The sequence below is a fragment of the Mus caroli genome, unplaced genomic scaffold, assembly GCF_978045245.1.
Source record: "Mus caroli unplaced genomic scaffold, Mus_caroli_1 scaffold_7, whole genome shotgun sequence".
NCBI classification, from domain to species: Eukaryota; Metazoa; Chordata; class Mammalia; order Rodentia; family Muridae; genus Mus; species Mus caroli.
Window position 1 is genome coordinate 18106245 of NW_028227262.1, and position 19602 is coordinate 18125846.

At 42.7% G+C, this 19602-nt stretch overlaps 1 protein-coding gene across 1 annotated transcript in view; it reads left to right on the plus strand.

The window, feature by feature from the left end:
- The first annotated feature begins 8655 nt into the window (after positions 1–8655).
- The window catches only part of Styk1 (STY kinase 1), a 60836-nt gene continuing 49889 nt past the window's right edge, over positions 8656–19602 (plus strand). Inside the window, exon 1 of the mRNA XM_021165778.3 lies at positions 8656–8814. The gene's annotated coding sequence lies outside the window, so the exon portion shown is untranslated. The remainder of the gene's footprint in view (positions 8815–19602) is intronic.

A 19602-nucleotide genomic window follows, 5' to 3' on the forward strand; every position in this document is an offset into this window, starting at 1 on the left:
CTGGCCCTTTGTTCTCTGGCCGCACTCGCCTCTGCAGAGTCCTTTTCTGGTTAAGTTTCCTTTTGCTTTGCTGGTACCACGCACAACTTGCAATCATTTGTATCATTTCCAACAAGTAGCAACTAGTGAATGTCAGAGTATTAGTCCTGCAGGTTTTTTTTTTCTTTAGTTCTAACACTTTATGGATGTGACTATTCTCTCTCTCCCCCTTCCTTCCTTCCTTCCTTCCTTCCTTCCTTCCTTCCTTCCTTCCTTCCTTCCTTCCTTCCTTCCTTCTTTCCTTTCCTTTCCTTTCCTTTCCTTTCCTTTCCTTTCCTTTCCTTTCCTTTCCTTTCCTTTCCTTTCCTTTCCTTTCCTTTCCTTTCCTTTCCTTTCCTTTCCTTTCCTTTCCTTTCCTTTTCTTTTCTTTTCTTTTCTTTTCTTTTCTTTTCTTTTCTTTCTTGGTTTTTCGAGACAGGGTTTTTCTGTGCAGTCCTGGCTGTCCTGGAACTCACTCTGTAGATCAGGCTGGCCTCAAACACAAGAAATCCACCTGCCTCTACCTCTCAAGTGCTGGAATTACAGGCATGCACCACCACTGCCTGGCTGAGTTCTCTTTTTAAAGGGGAGTTGAGAATGGGTCTTTCTATTTTGTAACTGTCTATGTAGACCAGACTGACCTCAAACCAGATATCTACTTTCTTCTGCCTACCAGTGCTGGGATTAAAAGCATGTCCCACTATGCCCAGCTAGCCGTGAATGCTTGATCTTCCTATATTAACCTCCCAAGGACTGGGAATGTAGGCATACTTCAGATTGTTGGGGTTTTGATTGTTAAAATATCTCCTTTATTGTAAAGCTATTCATTTTTCTTCAAAACTGTTCACTGGCCTAGTGTACTCGTCTCAGGAATGATGGCAGTAAAAGTGCAGGTTTGTCTTCATATAAATGGAAAAGTACACATAGTTTAATCATGAGAACTAAATATTTGCGCATGATAACAGGAAGCTTCTCAGTAGTATGAATTAATACTACATACATTATTTTCATTTCAGGGTATGCCATACTTATTCCTTTGATTTTACAAAATAAACAACGCTGACAGCAAAGACTTACTCATCCACAAAAAAGTACACACACACACACACACACACACACACACACACACACACACAGTATCTTCTTCCATGGACCCTGGAATGGTTGTTCATTGTTTAATACAGTTTGCTTTCATAAGAACCAGAGTCAGAACCCCAGCACTTGTGTTTGGCAGCTCACAACTTCCTGTAACTCCAGTTCCAAGGGATCTGATACCTTCCGGCTTCCAGAGGCACCTGCACACATATGGGCTGACCCCTCAAACTAATTAAAAGGGGGGGGGGTCTTCCAGGTGGTTAATCACTTCACTTCATATAAGGGCCATTCTTTTCTCAGGATGCTTTTCCTTCTGTACATGACACAGACTCAGCAACTGCCAATGTGTTATTGTCGCGTTAATCTGTGACATTTTGAGATTTTTCAATGAAACCCGACTATCTTAATGAGGGTTTTATTGCTACTAAGAGACACCAGGACCATAGCATCTCTTATGAAGGAAGACATTTAACAGGAGCTGGCTTGCAGTCTCAGAAGTTAGTCCATTATCTTCATAGAGGAAAACAGCAGTGTGTGGGCAGACATGGTACTGGAGAAGGAGCAACAGAACGAATGGGTGCCAGACTGTGTCACACTGGGCATGGCTTGAAGATAGAAGACCTCAAAGCCCACCTCCACAGTGACACACTTCCTCCAATAAGGCCACACCTCCCAATACTGCCACTTCCTATTGGCCAAGCATTCAAACACGAGTCTGTGGGGTCCATTCCTATTCAAACCCTAAGCTTACTTTCATATATTTCTCCCATCTTCTCTTCCCCCTCTGTTCTTTTCTCTTCCTTCTCCTTCTCGATGGTTGGAGATTGAATTTCAGGGTAAATCATGCTAGGTAAATCTTTACATCATCTTCCTAACTTATATATAGCTCACTAAATAATCCATGGACCAGGTGCTTCTGATATGCTATATTTTATCTTTATTGTGGCCTAACCTATTTCTCTTCTGCTGATAAGAAAAATATGCCTCTGAGACATTCCTAGGATGGGGGTCCTTAGGGTAACTAATGCCTGCTGCTGTCTTAATGTAGGGCCAGGAAGCTGTGAGATGGAGAGATGGAGAGGAGCAGGCCTGGATGAGTGGGGCTGATGTGTGCCCAAATCCTGGAAATCTCATCTGAGGTGGGCAGGGGCAGGATCACTCCACTGCCCCCTTTGGCCTAGGCCCCTATGTCCTGGCAAATGTATGCCTCCCACCCTTGCCTCACCAGAGAATGTCACATGGCCAGTAGCTAGGTTAAATTTCCTTTCCCCTTATAAGGTCATGCCCAGCAGCACCTGGAATTTCTGCTCAGGAAAATGAGGCATCCCTAGCATCCTGGCCCCAGCCAGTGATGTACACTGACCCAAGAGCCCCTACTCATCCCACAAAGGTTCCATTAGCCTTTGGTTCCCCCAACAAACTGAACCAGTGCTCTGAAGCTGTTCCCCAGTCTGTGTTTTCTTTATCTGTGCCCTCACAACTGACCAAGATCCTGCCTGTACCCACCCGACCCTGCTAAGCTTACCTCCCTCCAGTCCAGCTCACTGTGCAATGGGCCTAGCTACCCAGAAGGGAGAGGCAGACCCAGGACAGCATCCTAACAACCGTAAACTCCAGTGGCGTAGTAGAAGACATTTTTTCTTGCCAATGTGTTGGGTTGGGTGCTTTTTCCCAGTGGCTACTCAGGAATAAAGTTTCCTTCATGCTGTGTGGCTCTGTCTCCTTTAAAATGTGGTTTCAGTCTTAGCTGTTATCCAGCCAGTACACAGGACCACTACGGGACCATTTTCCTTTAGATAAGGAGTACACAGTCCTTTTGCTAATGATACATAAGTAAGAGCTACTTACAACATCTTCATGGGGCTGGGACAGTTGTGTAAATGCAGACAGACAAACAAACAACAACAACAACAAAAACACAAAACCTAGGTTAGATAAGCCTCTGCCACAATCCCAAGGCACAAACTGCAAAGAAAAGGGCCTAATTTCAAACATGCTATTTCTGCTTTCTATAACCTGCCTCCCTATTCATGCTGCCTTGTTAGTACAAGAAAGTGAGGGCCAACAAGCACAACAGCCAGCAGTAAGTGCACAGCTACGGGAAAACAATCTGAGCTCATGCTTATTTCTTCATAAATTATATGATTCTTACTTCATGAAGGATTTTCTAATGTTGTGTTTATAGAAATGACATATAACAAGTGGCATTCTAGTAAGGTAAATTTTAGAATTTCCTAGGGATTATTAAATTCTTTCTCAGAATTATATATATATATGTGTATATATATATATATATGTGTGTGTGTATATATGTGTGTGTATATATATATATACACATATTTAAACATATATGTATGTGTGTATGTGTCACAAATATATATGACACTAGAAAATAAAATAAGTGAAAATTTGATGAGACAATGAAGTGAAAGGAAAAATACATTTAAGTCAAAACTGGTATAAAGCACTCTATGTGAAATATGAAACACTGTAAATAGTAAGTGAGGGGCCGTGGGTGTGGGGGAAAGAGAGGGGAGAACCCACAGGAGGACTGCCCCATGATTTCCACCTGGCCCTGGGTGGATGTCTGGCTGTTGTAAGCTACTGACCCCAGCTTGCCGGATGGTGGACAAGGGGCACTCCTAGGCACCAGGTTCCTAGCTTCTGGCATCCCATACACCAGTGGACACTGTGGAAAAGCTGAGAACATAATAGGGGCCCTGGGGCAGCACTGAGCTCTGGGGCTGAAGGGAGGAGAAGGCAGAGGGAGAGGGTGCTTGTTGGTTCCCATGTGGTGGAGAGTCCTTGGTCTGGTCCATGGCTGCAGCGCAGGAAGACCTTCTGGTGGGAGGTTAGAAGCAGTTCATTAGGAGAAAGCCTATCCCATCATTCAAGCACGGCAGGTCTTGATGAGCAGAGACAGTCTATAGTTTTAAAGCTTTATTGTAGAAAGGCAGGGAGGAAGAGAGAAGGGAGAGAGAGAGAGAGAGAGAGAGAGAGAGAGAGAGAGAGAGAGAGAGAGAGAGAGAGAGAGAGAGAGAGAGAGAGCGAGCTGCCATGGCCATGTGGAGAAAGTGGGGAAGGGAAAGAGAGAAGGAGGGTTAGAGAGTAAGAAAGGTGAGGGCTTACAGAGAGGGAGGAGGGGCCAAGCAGCCTCTCTTATAGTGGGCTGGGCTATCAGGTAACTGTGGGGGTGGAGTCTAGCCAGAATGCCAGAAGCTTGGGACATTGTCTGCGTGACTGATAGTCACAGAATTATGGAGTTTGGGGGGCTCTGTGGTGTCAGGCACCTGTCTCTAGGAACGTGGTTCGCTTTTCTGTCCCTTGTAGAGTTCTCTACTGGGTCATTGGAACAAGCCCATTCAACCAAAATAGGCTGCGTTTCACAGTCCCACAAGTAGGGTGGGCTAAGTATTCAGTGAGATATAGAATAGATGTACTTCTAATTTAGAAACATTGTGTCAGAAAGAGAAAATCAGTTGCCTCAAAACCTTACAGAAGCACTTTATGCTTACTCCAGAAGGGAATATAAGCCAGGGATTTCTGACATTATCTATCCTCCACACAGATAGATACTGTGTGACTATTATGTGCCACGTATTATTTTATGTTCTGAGGCTATATCTATGAGCAAGATAAAACTGTGTTATAGAGTTATGCAACAGAGAGGATGAATAACAAAGAATTGTTAGTATGTCTGGGGATAGTGAGTCCCGAAAGAGAGGGAGCCTGATAAGAGTGATGGATGTAGCAAGATGGGATGGTGTGGGTGGTCAGGAAAGGCTTTACTGCAGAAGTGACATCTGAGCTAAGATCAAAGAAGTGATGGGGTTCAGTATGTAAACCCCACACCCCCAGTGCTTCAGGAGCAGCAAATCACAAATGTGCTTGTCTGGAAATGCTTAAGTTCTTTAGAAAATTATTTTTTCACAATTTCAGATGGATGTACTGTGTTATGATTGTATCTCCACTATCTCTTGTCCCCTTCTATTTATTCTTCCCAGTAAATTCTGATCTTACTTAATGTCTCTTGGTGTGTGTGTGTGTGTGTGTGTGTGTGTGTGTGTGTTACTCAATGACTGTCACTTGGGTTGCTCGCAAGAAGGTGATGAAGGGTGATTTACAGGAGTACTGGTGCCTTAACTAATGGTTATACTGGTGAATAAAAGGTCCCCCGCTCCTCTAGAAACTGTTAATTGCCTATAGCTTGTCCGATGTGGTTGGGATCTTGTAATCCCCCCTCCAGTTCATGGTGGAATGTTGATGGCTTATACACTCACAGATTCTGTGAGTTCTAGAGAAAAGATGTTAGGCAAAACTGCCCTCTGAACTTCTGATCCTCCTGCCCCCATCTCCCAAAGGCTGGCATTACAAGTGTGTGCCACGTCACCCCCTCGCCCACCCACACTCCTACTCTGGATTTCCCCTGTTATTTACTTCTTTGGTGCTTGGCTCCTTTTCTAGGAGAATTTAAGGGATATTAGTAGGTTAATTACTTGCAATACCTCTGATTCTTTTCTCATGCAAACATCCACTGATGTAAACGTTTCTCTTAGAACTCCTTTTCTACCCCAAGGTTCTGGTAAGTTGTGCTTTCATTTTCATTTGATTCTAGGAATTTAAATTTTTTATCCTGTTTTTGTTTTGTTTTGTTTTGTTTTCATGATCTATTGGCCATTTAAGAACATGGTGCTCCATCTGCACTTATTTACAAAGTGTTTGTACTTTTGCTTCTTGTTGACATTTCTCACGTTTGCTCACCATGCTTTGATAAGGTACATGAATTGTTTTGATTCTTTTTAAACATTTTTACTTTGAAAACATTTTAATTACATTTGTTTATTTTCTTATTTATGTAAGTGTGTGTGTGTATGTGTGCATGAGAGACTGAGAAAAAGTGTGTGTGTGTGTGTGTGTGTGTGTGTGCGCGCACGCGCGCATGCTTGCAGGGTAGGTATGCATATGGAGGTCAGAGGACAATTGTGGGAATCATTCCTCTCCTTCAGCATGGGAGCTGAGACAAAACTCCAGTTATTTGTCTTGGCAGCAAGCATTGCGCACCAAATGAACCTCTTTGATCTATTGCTTTTGTTAAGACAGTTTGTTTTTGTTTGTTTGTCTAGAGATGCATAAACAGTCAAACACATAAATGCTAGGTGTGACTTTGCTCTCCTGTAATACCAATACTCAGGATGCTGAGGCAGGAGGATCACAAGAATTTGCCAGGCCAGCGCAAGTTTCCAGTGACTTCAAGATCACCCATAGCGAAACTGTCAGCATAACTAGGAATCACCTGGTTTTTGGATGAGGCAGCCGAAGGTTAGTGACATCTCCCATAAGCATTGTTCCCAGACAGGAAATGGACACCAGTAAAACGTTAAGAAAGCTTTTAATGAAAACAGGAATCCAGGGCAAGGGTAATACTTCGGGCCAGAAAGCAGGATAGGTGAACCAATAAAGTACACAGAAGAGCTGTAGCAAGCCTCTGCTTTATTCAGGCTAGCTGAAAGACTGTCATCTGCCAAGGATCATGTGACACTCCATCTCGTCAGGCTGATACAAAAAGAAATAAACACATTTTATGCCTGTTGATTTAATCTTGCAGTGAGTTACAGGCTGCTCCGTGTAAATCCAAATGTCAGGATGGGTGTATGAGACAGAAGATGAGAGCTAACCAAGTGTACTGCTGTGAACTTACCTTTCTAGCTCTTTTGGATGTTGGGCCAGGAAGGCACAGCTATTTGTCATTTCTGTCACCTATTTGACAGAATCAGCCAGATTAGAGCCCCACACTGCTTTACTGGTTCATTTTCAACCAAATCGCAAGCATTTTGAGTACTGTTTGCTGATGTCTGTCTTGAAAGCATTAAGCAGTCTCAGTGAGAATCTTCCTCCCTTTCCAATTTCCTAACCTCCGACTTACCCAAAAACCCTCTCCCAAAAGAAAACTTGGGCTGGGGGTGTAATTTAGTAGTAAAGGACTTTTTAGTCTATGTGAAGTCCTGGCTTTGATCTCTCTGACTGAAAAAACATGCAAGGGCTCCACCTGTTACTGCCTTTCCGGCTTTGAAGGTGGAAGAAAAGGTTATGGAGTAAGCAGTCTGGTAGCAATTCCTCAGCCCCGAGAAAGCTCAAACAGAGTTGGAAGCTAACCCAGCAGTGATGCTCCACTGTGGATAATGACTACAGTAGCCAGGAGTTTGGGCCAGACCAAGGAGTCTGGAAAATGTCTTAGATATTGGAAAAACAAGGAAACTGATCTTTCCCCAGATTCCCCAGAAAGGAATATATACAGTCATTTTAGTACAAGGAGACCTTTGTTGAAAATTCAGCATGCTGAGCTATCTATGTTAGTTAAGCAACTTCATTTGTGTAATTTGTTAAATCAGCAATAGAAAACTAATGTATTACTGAGCTGACAGAACTTAAAGCTAACATAATTCTCATATGGACCTTTACCCATGACCAACATTCTCTGATTTACACCAACCCAGTGTTAACACAAGGTCACACTGAGAGCAACAGCCCGTACTTACTTCCTTGCTTTTAGCTAATCATACAATACTTTTTTTTTCTTTACAATACCTTTTTTTAAACCTTACAAAAATTTCCCTCTGACCCCAAGAATCCTCAGTGTGGTAAGGGACCTCATAAATCACCAGCCCATCTTCTCCTATCTGGGTCCCGCCGTTTTGATCGCCTGGCTTAAATTTCTTCAGTACTGGGGGAAATTGCTTAAGGTACCAGGCACCACTGCAGAAATTCCAGATCTGACCACAGCTCCACCAGAGCTTCTCTGGTGATTTTTTATTGCCAGGAAAACATTTCAGGGAAAGCTTGGGGCATGGGTAGGCGTTGCAGTCTCTTTGGGGTGTCCTTGCTTTCAGATAAAGTAAGAAGAATCGTTTGACTCACTTGATGTTAAATGTCTTTGAAACAGTTTCAAAGCAGTGTGCCTCAGGATTGAACATCTTTTAGGCTTTAAAAATACCCTTTTGATGAAATAAATTTACCAGTTGAATTATAATTCCCCTCCGTGCTTCAACTGTACATCAAGAGGACTTAGACAAAGGAGTGTATAACTCCACTTTCCCACACACCTTTTCCCAAAAGGAAGGAAGCTCCAGAAAATAATGGGTTTCTAAAGCTTCGTACTAAATATTTGATGACGTGCTTTTAGGACTTTCTTTTGTATTTATTATTCCTAGGTTTCTCGGTGTCGTGGTGGCGGTTCCTTTGGTCTTGTAGCACCTGGCAAAGCCTTTCGGTAGAACCATGCCTAGAGTCTTCCAGACAATTGCAAATTCCCGGGGAAACGGCTGCTGCAGGGTCTGCCAGGCGGTGGCGCTGTTGGCCTTCACCATGACTTTGAGTCTCCATGAACAGACTTTTGCACTGTTCATTCACCTCGCAATCGAAAATGAGCGCCTTGCTTGGCAACAAGTCCAAGTTTTACAGTTTCAGCCGAGGTTTCCTGCTGACTGCTGTGTGGTTGAGTTCCGGAAACCTCAGAGCCCGCAGATTTCCCTTTGTGGGGCGCTCCTCCTTCATCCTCTGAGGGCAGCCACGCCCCACTGAAGGAAGTTGAGACTGGAAAGCCTTTCCTTAAAGCTGGCACACCTTGCTGTGCCTCACCTGTCTCTTCCAGTCCCCTGACTGGCCAGCTCCATCTGAAACCAGAGTGACCGGAGGAGGGACAAGGTACCAGTTGGCTTCTGCGGTCAGAGGGAGGGAGAGGTACAGAGGGTGAATCTGGGTGGTTTGAAGTCTGGGGAGAAGAATGGAAAGGGAGAGGGAACTAGAGGTGGAATGGCCAGGCTGGCTGTATGAGAACCAAGGTGTTGATGGTATTTCTTTAGAACAAGTGTCTTGTGGCTTTTGACTTCTGGCTTTTTATGACATGAAAACTTCAGTTTTGGCAAAGAGAACAGTAAGATGAGATTCTCTGAGAAGGAACAGCCAGTATCAGGAGTATAAAAAGAATGAGGGCACATTACTTACCTGGGGGTCTGTAATGAGTACCTTGGGTTCAGCGCACTCAGTCTCAGAATTAGGTATTCAGATTACAGTTACTGCACAAGGCGATGGATACTTTAAATGAGATAATATTTGTATTATATCATATTTCAAAACTGCATGTTGTCCTTTGTTGGGCCAAACCTTTTTTCTCTCAGTTCCTCAATCTCTCTCTCTCTCTCTCCCCCTTTCCCATACTCCCCCTCCCTCCACCTCCATCCCTCCTTCACTCCGCCTCTCTCTCATTTGTAGTACTTCCTTCTGTAAAGATTCTTCTCTCCATGTGAGTTTCTTCTGTATATAAGACCATGTCTTTCCTTCACTATTTAGTAAGAGCCATCAGTGGATGTAGGAAGAAAGCCAGGGACTGCTGGCACACTTCAGTAGACCTGGATGGACACTGGACTTTGCTAACTGCCTGATTTATCATCTTGCTGCCATCAGTATCTCCACTCACAGCCAGGAGACTGATCCTTTTACTGAGACATCACGAAGTATTTGTGCCATTGAAAATTATAACCAAGCCCCTCCCCCCAGAAAAAATCAGGGTTTGCACAACCAAAACTCTAGTTTCAAGTTATAGAAACCAAGTACATACAGAACTAAGTACATATGTCTTCAGGACTGTTGCTCTTGCACTCCATGGGAGGGATCTATTCTGGGCCTTTTTCTGCGGTTGGTAGATGGCTGTCTTTATATTATAACATCCCTCCCCACCTATGCTTATCTGCCTTTCCCTTTCATTTATTTTGTAAGTAGATCAGTCATACTAGGCTAATACCAATCCTACTTATCTCATCTTTTGAAAGATTCTGTCTCTAAATAATGTCAAATTTGGGGATAGGAGGTGCTACCATATCAAATATGAATGGAGTGGGGAGTCACAATTCAACCCATGACAAAACTTTAGTCTTTTATATATGTGCCCAGCTACATTCCATTAAAAGTGTATTAGAGATAGTCAGGACCTCTTGCGGGCTACTCAGCTGCCTCCTACAGAATCATTCTCCCACCTTCCGCACCTCTCCCTGTGGTCTCAACAACAACGTGACATGCTCTGAAGTTGCACGGTCTGTGATTCTATCTACACTTCTGTTTTGTTATGCTGTGAGATCTCACCTGTGCTGCGGTTACTGTAACCAATGGAAACACACACACACACACACACACCATACCAAAGCAAAAATGATGGCATAAAACACACATTCAAACATGAGTAGGATGATCTCTTGTCTTGGGGACTCTAAAGGAAACTCAGTTCCCTGTCTTGCTTGTTTCTAGAGCTTCTGGCACATTCCTGAGTTCATGCCTCTTTGTCCATGTTCACACCCCACACTGCCTGGGTTTGTTTGATGCTTTAGTCCTTCCCACTGATGCTTTGCCTCCTTCTTGACCATTTAAGGATACTTGTGACACACCAGACTCACTCTGTTTTTCTTTATTTGATTAATCCCATCTGCAATGTTAATTTCCATTTGCTATTTTAATACTAATAAAATCAAGATATTAATAGGTTCCAGAGATCTAGGGCATGGGCATTGTGGGAAAAGGGAGTAATTTTTCTTAGTCTTGTACTGAATTGATTATTATCTCCCCAACTCCCCATCCCTCTCTTTTTTTTCTCATTGCTGGAGAATGAACTCACAGCCCTGTCACTTACCCTTAGCTCTCTCTCTCTCTCTCCAACAGTTTTTCTTTTATTAATTTTTACATTACGTTTGTGTCTATATTACTTGCATACATAGACACATACACCAAAATGTGAGTATGTTCACGTGAGTGCAGCCAAGAGGCATTGATCATCCAGAGATGGAGTTGCAGGCAGCTGGGGACCACTGGAGTCGGGTGCTGGAACTGAACTGGAGTCCTCTCCAAAAGCAATACATGCTTCTAACCACTGAGTCATCTCTCTAGCCCTATTTCAGTCCTTTTTTACTTTCTACATTTGAACAGGTGTTTGGTTGTCCAACCTGGCGCTGAACTGACTCCGTGGCCCAGTCAGGTCTTGAACCTTCTATTTTCATGTCTCAACTTCCAGAGTAACTGTTAGCATCCACTTTTTACTCAGAGATCAGTGTGTTTAGCAAGGAAGTTTAAATCATTTTTATAGAGAAAACATCAGCTTGCCCAAAGATAGAATGAATAAAAAAATGTGTTCACTGGGCAGCAACTGGGTGCCATGATACTTTCTGTCTAATACTGTTTAAAGAAACTCTTTGGGATGGAGAAATGGATCAGTAGGTAAGATATTTGTTATATAGCCTGAAAAGCCAAGATGAACCCCCAAACCCATGTAAAGGTGGAAGGAGAGAACCAAGGCCCAAATGGTATTCTCTGAGCTGCACACAATGAGCTGTGGTATATGCATGTATGCGCCTACATACATGGGCACACACACATATTCTCTCTCTCTACATATAATATATATCTCTATAATATATCTATAATATATATCTCTATCTATCTATCTATCCAAGATAAATGAAAAACACATTTTTTCCCATGGTTGTCATTGCAGTTTGATATGCTCAATCAGTTTCTGTAGTGATTTTCTTATAAGAATGACTTGCAGACCCAGGGATACATTTATAGACAAATTGACCTATTCAGTAAGCCTTGGTTCCAGGGATACAGCCATAAAAAGGATAACCCAGCACCTACGTCTTTGTGTTCATGAACATTTCTTTTGCACCTGTACTCTTGTCACTTCAGATCTGTCCTCAGCAGTGCAAGTTTAGCTGGTCTTGGTCCCCACATGCTCCCTGTATTTACATCTGTCTGTGCTGATGCCCTGTAGGAAATGGATGTGGGTGGGAGTGAACAGATAATAATAGGAAACTTGGATTCAGTGTGGGCTAGTGGCGTGGGTGCTGAATGCTCTCTATTCGTTAGCTCATGCCTTGGACACAGTTTCCAAATGGGGAAAATGAGAGAAGAAATGAATTCCCTGAAGGTAAAGCTGCCAGGTTCTGAAACGACTGAGAGTTCTGTCTCGAGTCCAGGTCCTGAGTTTATTTTATTTTTGTTTATTATTATCAGTGTTGGTATTATTACTGTGGGGATTTTTTTCCTAGTTGTTATTGGATTTTTGTTGTTATTTGTTTTGAGACAGGGTGTCACATATCTCTGGCAGTTCTGAAATTACTGTGTAGCCAAAGATGAGTTTGGACCTCCTATCCTCCTTCCTCTACCTCCCCAAGGCTGGAATTCAAATGTGAGCCACCATGCCTCTGTCTGAGTTTAAGTGCTATCACTCTGTGACCAAAGGAAAAAAGCATATAGCTCTCTGTTTCTGATTGTTTTGTTATACTTTTTCTTCTTAGAAAGAAAAGGTGGGTTTAGATATAGAAATGCCTAAGGATACATCCAAGTTTAAAGACTGGAATCTTTTATTCTCAGGCTTCTAAGAATTTCTTTGAGTTCTCCACCTAGAATAATAATGAGAAGAAAGGTTCATGTATAGCTGGGTCACTTACTTTTGGATAATGTACCTTCTTTCCTGGGTGTGCTGATATTCAAGGCAGGCATCCTCCTCTCATTCTTAATTAAGGGTAGAAGCCTACCATTCCCATTGCACCAACTGAGTTGCATGCTAGGACTAAAGACTTCACAAGAAGCAAATTAGGGGCAGAAGGACTAGTTAGGTTTACGATTTGAGGGTGCCATCTATCAAGGTGAGACCAAAGCATGGCAGTGGGACCTTGTGGTTCTGATAGCAGAAGGGGGAGGATTTTCAGATGGGAGGGAATGTACTCCCTCCTACTTGTCTCATGGACCTCAGGCTGGCTTTGAACTTATGATGTAGCTGATGCAGTCCTGGGATTCCTTGATGATGGGATACAGGCTGCAGCATGACATTTGACATGACTTTCTCCTACTTATTCAAGCTGGGATGAAATCCATGACTGTGTCTTGCACATTTAGGGTGGGTCCTTTATGCTCAGTTTAACTTTTCTGGAAACTGCCTCAAGGATACCAGTAGAACTGTATTTCCTTGGTAACTGTGATAGAAGAGGACACTGGCTGATCACAGTGGCATGTAGATCTACTCAAGTGCAAGCAACACAGACACACACAGACACAGACACAAACACTCACAGACACACACACACACACAGAGGCATACAGACACATACACACCTACACACATACACACACACACACACACACACACACACACATGCTTAGGATCAGCCTCTTTGAGGTCGTGTTTGCTGGACTGGCTCCTGCTGACTTTTACCTAAATGCTCAATGACTCTTTGGCCCCAAATTTAGTGCTGCTTCTAATCAGTTGGTGGGCACAGCAGCAGGATTTGTCAGTATGAGAAGCAGAAGTGATGTACTTTGTGATTCAAGGCAGGGAAAGGTTAAAGGGATGCCAAAAATCTGACTTGGACATTTGGTCTTCCATCTGATTTATAGTTACATTCCACAAATTCAGTCAGTGTGGTTGGAATCTGGGTGGGCCTATCTGGCTTCTTGCTACTTGAATTTCCCTCCTGGCCTCAATATCTGATTCCTTCAAGGTTCCTTGAAGCTGACAGCTTGGTATGAGACAGCCTGGGTTCTGGTAGAAGAAAAGAACAGAGTGCTAGAATATTCTTATAGTCTTAGCAGTAAGGATGTGGGTAAGTGGCAAATCCTATCTGTGTGCAGGGATGGGGTTCAGAAGCCTGTCCATCCTGAGGCTTAGTAGCAGAAGATACTATGACAGTACATTGGTGCAGCCATAGCCACTGGAAATGGTGAGCATCATGAAGCTGCCACAGCTGCTTAACACAGTTCCAGCAAAGCTGAGCTGATTGTGGCAATCGCTGTACTTCTATCTCTAACTCTTGGGTTTTTGTCTCTGCATAGTGCATAATTAGGGACTTCCTGCATTGTGAATCATTTCAACTTTTTCTGAGAAAAATCATACCTGAGTCCTTTTAGGAAAAATCCTAAAATTAACTTTATTTGGCCGCTATTTGGAAGTCTTCTTTATGCCCTGAGGATCATTAAGCACAGATAAGCACATAGCTAGATGAGGCCGTTACTCCAGGAATTTGCTTTGGGTATCTGCCCCTGGGCAAACTCAAATAGTGTACTTGATGCCTGGCAAGCAGATAATTGACAAACTCTGACTGGTCAGGAGAATAGGTTACAGATTCTAGTCTAATTGTATTATAGGGTTAGAGGTCTCTAAAAACGTAGTTTAAAGGTAGGGAGTATACAGGGTACACTCGTAAAGGAATATAACTCAGTAAATAAGATAGGTTGACTAAAGTAAACACTGCCTATTTTATAGCATAGATGATGAAACATATAGTAAAAGAAGTTAGGTATGAGTATTTGCTATTTGTAAAAAGACCAGTTCAGATTTTCCATTTGTCTGCAGTGCTTTCAAGCATCAAACAGTGCCATCCTAAAAGCAGGTGTGATATATTAAATGTGTTTGCTTTGGAGGATACATTCTTTAAATTCTTTAAATTTGAGTTATGGTGCTAATAACAATAAGAAGAATTAGTTCCATTTGTATTTTCTAACTGTGACTGGACATGTAATGAAAAATCAAACATATATTCTGTACCACCTGGATAATCACTAGTCAGTCTTTGTTCTATGGAAATTGTATAAATAAAGACACACCTGATTGCTAGTCAGTCAGCTTGAGATTCCGAGATTCCCCTCTGGCTCTCCTCTCCATGCTGGGAAGGTCCCCTGCAGCATATGGACACAGTGAATTCCAAGACCTGGAATCTCCTGTTTCATTCTCATCCACGTAAAACTCATTTTTACACAGAAAGACTGAACATCATCTGGCTTTTGAGTGGTAAGAACTTGTAGTGGGACAAGCATTAGGTGGGGATTCGAAACACCCAATGCCAGCCTTAGCTTCAGTGCTAGTGAACTGCTGGGTAGATGTGAGTATTTCTGGCACCTTCTTTCATTAGTTGTAATTTATGTTCATTAATGGTATAGAATACTGGATCTGCTGGTGACGTTTTCACATCACCCTCTCTTACTGTTTCTCCCACTATGCTCTTTTCTCTTCTTAAATAATTTCTTCAGAGGGCCCTTGTTTCAGAGCTTGTGGCCTTTGTGATACATGTGCTGCAATTTGCCCTCTGTTAATGAGGGGATTAGTGAATGAATGAGCCAGGTCCCATCACCTGGGAGGCTGAGCCTGGTGGATCTCTATGAGTTCAAGACCAGCCTGGTCTACATAGCAAGCTCCAGGATAGCACATGCTACATGATGAGTCTCAAAAACAAACAAACAAACAACAAACAAAGTGGGTAGGTAGGGATGTCAGAAAGCAGTGCAATGGCTTAGGAGGCACAAACACTTATCTTTCTAAGATAAGTGTCTGTCTATATGAATCCCTAAGAGAAATAACCCACTGGACTGCACACACACGCACACTTTGGCACAAGCTCATGCACATATGCAACATACACACACACACACTCACACATTTTTAAAGAAATGAATAGTAGATCTCTGTCTCAGGTATTTTTGCTTCTCCAGTTAGAATATGACTATTGTGACATGAACATAGAGGTTCTCAGTACATGTACAGTGTGCTAACACAATGACTTTCTGATGCTTTTTTTGACCTGCTGTGTTTGCATTATTCCTTGAAGCCCAGGATGCTTGTCTTGACTCCCATGTGACCTCAGTTTCATCCTTTTTTTCACCCATAATCCAAACTCAGGATGCACACATATGTGTTGGGGTTTTACATACATGTATGTCTGTATGAGGATGTAGGATCCTGAATGGAGTCATGTGAGCTGCATTCTGTGTTTTGGGAATTGAATCTTGATCCTTTAGAAGAGCAGCCAGTGAGCCATCTCTCAGCCCAGCGCAAGACATTTTTAAACTTAACACTTATAGTTTTCATATGTATTATGCTGTTAGTACAACAGCAGCGAGGGGTTCTGACCTGATTTTCTACCACAAGAATGAAGGAAAACTTAAAGTGTACCTCAACAATGTAAGATTGTGTGAGAGGAATATGGATAACCCAGGTAGTATTTGCAATTATCTGTGTCCACTCCATCCTTCATCAATGCACTAACCGTTCTTTCTTGGACCGAAATGAAAGCCAGTGATTTTCCGTCTCCTGGATTAATCATGAGTAAGGAATGGAGGCAACCTCACTTGAAAGTGAAAGCAGGAGCGTAGATTGCGGGGGCAATGATTGCCAGATGATGTCAGCAGGGCCATAACTGGTGATTGGCTGTGGGCTACAGGTATCCAGATAGCGTGACACAAGTCCCTTACAAAAGGGAAATTCTTTGATGGCTTGGATAGAGTTGACGATAATGCACTTTGTATATCGCCATGCATGAGTGAACGGTTTAGCAATGCTATGGGGGCTACAGCTCTGTGGGCATGAATAGAGATGTAGCTCAGTACTGGAGAACTTGCCTGACGTGGATAAAGCCTAAGGCTTGATTTTTTTATTATGTATACAGCGTTTTACCTGCATGTACAACAGCATGATAGAAGAGGGCACCAGATCTCATTACAGATGGTTGTGAGCCACCATGGGGTTGCTGGGAACTGAAATGACCTTTGGAAGAGCAGTCAGTGCTCTTAACCTCTGAGCCAACTCTCCAGCCTGCTGAGGCTTGATTTTTAGCACTGTCAAAAACCAAAAACAAAAACAAGAAACAAAACAAAACAAAACAAATCAGCCTCCGAACGCTGACACCATTTCATACACCAGCAAAATTTTGCTGAAAGGACCCTGATATAGCTGTCTCTTGTGAGGCTATGCCAGGGCCTGGCAAACACGGAAGTGGATGCTCATAGTCAGCTATTGTATGGAACACAGGGCCCCCAATGAAGGAGCTAGAGAAAGTACCCAAGGCTGCTAAAGGGGTCTGCAACCCTATAAGTGGAACAACAATATGAACTAACCAGTACCCCCTGGAGCTCTTAACTCTAGCTGCATATGTATCAAAAGATGGCCTAGTCGGCCATCACTGGGAAGAGAGGCCCCTTGGTCTTGCAAAGTTTATATGCCTCAGTATAGGGGAATGCCAGGGCCAAGAAGTGGGAGTGGGTGGGTATGGGAGTGGAGGAGGGGGAGGGTCTGGGGGACTTTTGGGATAGCATTTGAAATGTAAATGAAGAAAATACCTAATTAAAAAATAAATAAAATAAAACAAAAACAAAACAAAACAAAAAACCAGACCTGAAATCCTAATAGAATGAATGAACAGTGTAATAGAAATCTTGTGAAACATATTCTCAGTGGCAAGGAAGCAGCGAGTTCTTCTGGAGAATGGATTAATAAAAGTCAACATGTAGATGGAATTTAGGAACGTGGATTCTTTGGATGCCCTCTTGGCCATGCAAGGAAGTGAGATCATCCCAGGGCTGTCAGCAAGAGTGAGCTTGGTGAAAATATCAACAGAACTATACATGGCACTTTTGTTTCTATCTGCCCAGCAGCAGTAGCGTGATCAGTGGCCCCATTTCACACCACAGTGCTTGATTTACCATTCTGGAAAGCAACAGTTTTCATTATGGCACTTTTATACATATCAAAGTATCATTATACTTCATTCTCATTCATTTCCCTCTTAGTTAGTGTTTCTTTTTTTTTTTTTTTTTTTTTTTAGATTTTACTTACTTATTTATTTTGCATATTCATGTGGGCATGAGTGCTAGAGCATGAATGTGTAGGACAGAGGTCAGAGGACAACTTGCTGCTGTCAATTCTCCCCTTCCTAAATGCAGCTCCTGGGGATTGAACTCATTTTCTCAGGCATGGCAGCAAGAATCTTTACAGGTTGAGCCATCTCACTTGCCCGTATCTACTGCTGTGATAAACACCATAGCCAACAACAACTTGGAGAAGAAAGGTTTATTTCAGCTTATACTCACACTGCATAGTCCACTATTGAAGGAAAACGGAAGGAATTCAAGGTAGGAACCTGGAGGCAGAAACTGAAGCAGAAGCCATAGAGGAGCTATGCTTACTGACTTGCTTCTCATGGCTTACATGGCCTGCCTTTTTTATAGAACCCAGGACTGTTAGCCCGGGGGTTGTAGTATTCACAGAGAACTGGCTTTTCTCATATCAGTCATCTATCAAGAAGATGTACCACAGGCTTGCTCACAGGTCAATCTTGTAAGGACACTTTCTACGTTGAGGTTCTCTTTTCTGAAGTGATTTTATGTTGTGTCAATTGATAAACTAGACAACACTTCCTTCATCACTTCTTTCCCTTAATTCATGCTGCCAACCCTTCTATCTCATTCATTCTGTCCTGAGAAATCACCCTTCTGCTTTCCTATTATAGGTACTCCATTACCCTATTCCCTCCTCTTTTCCCTTCCTTCTTCTACATCCATGAACCCCCTCTCTCAATTTTTTTTTTTTTTTTTTTTGGTTTTTTCGAGACAGGATTTCTCTGTATAGTCCTGGCTGTCCTGGAACTCACTTTGTAGACCAGGCTGGCCTCGAACTCAGAAATCCGCCTGCCTCTGCCTCCCGAGTGCTGGGATTAAAGGCGTGCGCCACCACGCCCGGCTCCCTCTCTCAATTTTTAACTCAGTTTCAACATGTAAGAGAAAATAGTAGTACTTATCTTTCTCAGTGTGGCTCATTTCTTTTAATATATGATGTCTAGTTCCACACATTTCATAACAACATTTTTTAAAATTGCCTTATGTACATATCACATTTTCTTTATTCATTCATATATTGATGAGCATCCAGGCTGGTTCATTCTCTGGCTACAGTGAATCGTCTAACTATAAATGTGGATGTGTAAGCGTCATCTACATGAGTCCTTAGTCCCAAGAGGAGTATAGTCCCAAGAGGTCTATATGGCATAGTGGCAATTCTGAATTTTCTGTTTTTAGATGTTGCCACATTGATTTACATAGCAGTTGCATAAGTTCTTTTGGCCCCATAGCCTCATTAACATTTGTTTTCTTGATTCTGACTAGGGTGATTCATGTAGTTTTACTCTACCACTTTTGATCCTGGATTGGCCACATTACCAGCCTGCATATGTGGTTTCCCATTTGCTCCTCCTGCCTTTAGTTCTAGGAGGTGAAATGGGCTACCAGCTCCCACCCAGCTTCCCTTAAATTCTTGGATAAAACACACACACACACACACACACACACACACACACACACACACACACACTTTGTTCCTTTATAAGTTGCCTTCTTGGCACAATTGTTGGGCATTAATATCTCCCACCTGATTGCAAACTTTATATGCCCCAGTACAGGGGAAACACCAGGGCCAAGAAGTGGGAGTGGGTGGGTAGGGTAGCAGGGGGCGGGGAGGATATAGGTGACTTTTGGGATAGCATTTGAAATATAAATGAAGTAAATACCTAATAAAAATATTGGAAAAAAACTCCCACCTGGAAAAGCATTCCCTTACCAATTTATTATCTTTGTCTCTCCACCTGCCCTAAACTTCAGGGGCTAGCCCCACCTAGGCCATGCCAA